This window comes from Mustela nivalis, assembly GCF_964662115.1.
Source record: "Mustela nivalis genome assembly, chromosome: 3".
Classification (NCBI taxonomy): domain Eukaryota; kingdom Metazoa; phylum Chordata; class Mammalia; order Carnivora; family Mustelidae; genus Mustela; species Mustela nivalis.
In genome coordinates, this window is record NC_139022.1 from 90313088 (window position 1) to 90318339 (window position 5252).

Consider the following 5252-nt stretch of genomic DNA (forward strand, 5'->3'; position numbering starts at 1 on the left):
TCCTCCATGCTATTCCTTATGTTCCACAAATAAGTAAAACCATATGATAAATTACTTTCTCTGCTTGACTTATTTCACTTAACATAATCTCCTCCAGTCCCATCCATGTTGATGCAAAAGTTGGGTATTCATCCTTTCTGATGATTGAGTAATATTCCATTGTATATATGGACCACATCTTCTTTACCCATTTGTCTGTTGAAGGGCATCTCGGCTCTTCCCACAGTTTGGCTATCATGGACACTGCTGCTATGAACATTGGGGTGCACATAGCCCTTCTTTTCACTACATCTGTATCTTTGGAGTAAATGTGCTAACATAATAGAAAAAAAAAAAGAAATTCATGATGAGAAGTACACTCATGATGATGATGAGCACTGAGTAATGTATGGAATTGTTGAATCACTATATCATACCCCTGAAACTAACATAACACTGTTAACTATACTGGACTTAAAATTTTTTTAAAAAAAATTTTAACTCCATTTGTACTTGCAATAATAATAAAAAAAAACACATATTATAAAAAAAAAAAAAAAGCTGGGGCGCATGGGTGGCTCAGTGTGTTAAAGCCTCTGCCTTCAGCTCAGGTCATGATCTCAGGGTCCTGGGATTGAGCACCACATCAGGCTCTCTGCTCAGCAGGGAGCCTGCTTCTCCCTCTCTCTCTGCCTACTTGTGATCTCTGTCTGTCAAATAAATAAATAATATCTTTTTTAAAAAGGAAAGAAAAAGCTATGAAACTTGAAGTCAACCAAAAGAAAAAATTTAATTGACTATATTATTTACAACAGAATTATGTTCACAATAAAATTGTTTTCTTATGTATTCCATGTATCTACCTATACACAGCCTCCCCCATTATGAATATGCCTCACCAGAGTGGTAAGTCTGTTGTAATTGATAAACCTACATTAACACATCATTATCACCTGAAGTACAAGGAGGTTAAAGAACATCCTACTAAAGAATGAATGGGTTAACCAGGAAATTAAAGAAGAAATTTTAAAAATGCATGGAACCAAATGAAAATCAAAAGATGACAGTCCAAAACCTTTGGGATGCAGCAAAAGCAGTCCTAAGAGAGAAGTATATAGCAATACAGGCCTACCTCAAGAATCAAGAAAAGTCTCAAATACACAAACTTACCTTACACCTAAAGGAGCTAGAGAAGGAACAGTAAATAAAACCTAAGGCCTGCAGAAAAAGGGAAATAATAAAAATCAGAGCATAAATAAATTATATAGAAACAAACCACCACCACCAACAACAACAACAAAAAAGAACAGATCAAAAAAACTAAGAGCTGGTTCTTTGAAGCAATTAATAAAGTTGATAAACCCCTAGTCAGGCCTATCAAAAAGAAAAGAGAAGTCACAAATGAAAGAGGAGAGACCACAATCCACACAACAGAAATACAAATAATTTTAAGAGAATACTATGAAGAATTATATGCCAACAAAATGAGAAATGTGGAAGAAATGACATATCTAGAAATTTACAAACTACCAATACTGAAACAGGAAGAAACAGAAAATTTGAATAGATCCCTAACCAGCAAAGAAATTGAATCAGTAATCAAAAATCTCTCAACAAACAAGTTTGTTTGATGGCTTCCCAGGGGAATTCCACCAGACATTTAAAGAGGAGTTAATGCCTATTCTTCTCAAACTGTTCCAAAAAATAGAAATGGAAGGAGAACTTCCAAACCCATTCTGTGAAGCCAGTATTGCCTTGATTGTAAAACTAGACAAAGACCCCACTAAAAAGGAGATTACAGGCCAGTGTCCCTGATGAACATGGATGCAAAAGTTCTCAATAAAATACTAGCAAATCAAATTCAAAAGTACATTAAAAGAATTATTCACCACGATCAAGTTCCTGGGCTGCAGGGGTGTTTCAATATTCACAAATCAATGTGATACACTACATTAATAAAGGAAAGGGTAAGAACCATATGATCCTGTCAATAAATGCAGAAAAAGAATTTGACAAAATACAGCATTCTTTCTTGGGGGAAAAAAAAGAGCTCAACAAAGTGGGATAGATGGAACATACCCCAACATCATAAAGGTCATATATGAAAAACCACAGTTAATATCATTTTTAATGAGAAAAAACTGAGAGCCTTTCCACCACAGGCAGGAACAAGAGAAGGATGTCCACTTTTATCATTACTATTTAACATAGTCCTGGAAGTCTTAGCCTCGGCAAACAGACAACAAAAAGAAATTAAAAGCATCCAAATTGGCAAGGAAAGGTCAAACGTTCACTATTTGCAGATACTCTATCTGTAGATATTTGCAGATACTGTATGTGTAGAAAATATGAAAGACTCCACGAAAAAATTGCTGGAACTAATACATGAATTTAGTAAAGTTGCAGAATATAAAGTCAATGTACAGAATCTGTTGCACTTCTACACAGCAATAATGAATCATCAAAAAAAGAAATCAAGGAATTGATCCCATTTTCCATTGTACCAAGAACAAAAAGATACCTATTATAAACCTAATAATAAACCTAACTAAGAATAAACCTAACTAAAGAAGTAAAAGATCCATACTCTGAAAACTACAGAACATTTCTGAAAGAAATTGAAAAGGACACAATGAAACAAAAAAGCAACCCAGGCTCAGGGGATAGAAGAACAAATATTGTCAAATATGTCTATACTACCCAAAGTAATCTACATATTTAATGCCATCCCTATGAAAATACTACCAGCATTTTTTGCAGGGCTAGAAAAAAACAATCCTAAAATTTGTATAGAAGCACAAAAAAAAAAAAAAAAAAAAAAAAAACCAAATAGCCAAAGCAATCTTGAAAAAGGAAAACAAAACTAGAGGCATCACGATTCTGGATTTTAAGCTATATTACAAAGCTATACTTGTACCATACATCAAGATAGTATGGTACTGGCACAAAAACAGACACATAGATCAATAGAACAGAACAGAAGACCCAGAACTGGACCCACAACAATATGATCAACTAATCTTTGCCAAAGCAAGAGAGAATATACAAAGGAAAAAAGACTGTTTCTTCAATGAACAGTGTTGGGAAAACTCGACAGCAACATGCAAAAGAATGAAACTGGATCACTTTCTTACACCATACACAAAAATAAACTCAAAATGGATGAAAAACCTAAATGTGATACAGGAAACCATCAAGTCCTAGAGGAGAATACAGGAAGGCAATTTCTTTGACCTTAGTTGTAGCAACCTCTTACTAAACATGTCACCAGAGGCAAGGGAAACAAAAGCCAAAACTAGCTATTGGGATTTCATCAAGATAAAAAGCTTCTGCACAGTGAAGTAAACAATCAGCAAAACTAAAAGGCAGGGAGATGTTTGCAAATGACATACTGGATAAAGGGATAATATCCTAAGTCTCTTAAGTTCTTAAGAACTTACCAACTCAATACCCAAAAAAAACCCAAATAATCCAGTTAATAAATAGGGAGAGGACATGAATAGACATTTCTCCAAAGAAGACATCCAGATGGCTAACAGACACATAAAAAATGCTCAATGTCATTCATCAGCAGAGAAATACAAACCAAAACCGTGATGAGAGACTACCTCAGACCTGTCACAATAGCTAAAATGAACAACTCAAAAAAGAGCAGGTGTCGATAAGGATGTGGAGAAAGGGGAATCCTCTCACACTGTTGGTGGGAATGCAAACTGGTGCAGCTACTGTAAACAACAATATGGTGGCTGGTTCCTCAAAAAGTTAAAAAGACAACTACCCTATGATCCAGCAATTCCACTACTAGGTATTTACCCAAAGGATAAAAAAATACAGATTCGAAGGGATACATGCACCCTGATGTTTACAGCAGCATTATCAACAAAAGTCAAACTATAGAAAGAGCACAAATAACAACTGACTTATTAATGGATAAATAAGATGTGGTATATACATATACAAGGGAGCATTACTCAGCCAGCAAAAAGAATGAAATCTTGCTATTTGTAATAACATGGATGGAGCTAGAGTGCATTATGCTAAGTGAAATAAGTCAGAGGAACACAAACACCATATGGTCTCACTCATATGTGGAATTTGAGATGGAAAACAGATGAACATATCTGGGGGAAAGAAAGGGGAGAGTAAGGGAGGAGGGAAACAAACCATAGGATACTCTCAACAATAGAGAACAAACTGAGGGTTGATGAGGGGTGGGGCAGATGGGCTGGAAGAGTGATGGGTATTAAAGAGGATACTTGTGGTGATGAGTACTGGGTACTGGGTGTTGTATGTAAGTGATGAATCACTAAATTCTATCCCAGAAACCAATATTGCACGGTATGTTAACAAAGTTAAATTTAAATTTTAAAAAATGGGGAAGGTAGACTTTCTCCAAAGATGATATACTAAAGGCCAACAAGCATATGAAAATGTATTCCAAGTAACTAAACATCAAAGGAATGCAAATCAAAATAATGAGGAAATATCACCCCAAATCCATTAGGATGGCTAATGCTTTTTAAAAAAATCAGAAAGTAGTGGGGTGCCTGGGTGGCTCAGTGGTTAAAGCCTCTGCCTTCAGCTCAGGTCATGATCCCAGGGTCCTGGGATAAAGCCCCACATCGGGCTCTCTGCTCAGCAGAGAGACTGCTTCCTCCTCTCTCTCTGCCTGCCTCTCTGCCTGCTTGTGATCTCTGTCAAATAAATAAATAAAATCTTTTTTTAAAAAATCAAAGTAGTAAGTGTTGTTGAGGATACAGAAAATATGGAGCTTTTGTGACTTGTGCACTGTCAATTGAATTGTAAAATGGTGCAACCGATGAAAAACAGTAGTGAGCTCCTCAAAAAATTAAAAATAGAATTGCCATATGATCCAGCAATTCTTCAAGCAAATAACCAAAAGAACTGCAGGATCTCAAAGACATATATGCACATCATGTTCATAGCAATACTATTCACAGTAACTAAGAGATAAAAGCAACACAAACACCCATCGACAAATAAATGGAAAAACAAATGTAGTATATACAAACAATGGCATATTAGTCTATATTAGGGAAGGAAATCCTGTCTATAGCGTGGATGAATCTTGAACATCTTATGCTAAATGAAATAAGCCAGTCACAAAAAGACAAACTGTATGCTTCTCCTTATGTGAAGTATATAAAGAAGGCAAATTCATGGGAACAAAAAGGAGAATGGCGGTTCACAGGAGCTGGAGGAATTCAGACAGGGGGAGTTTAATCAGTTTAATGGGTACAAAGTTTCAGGTT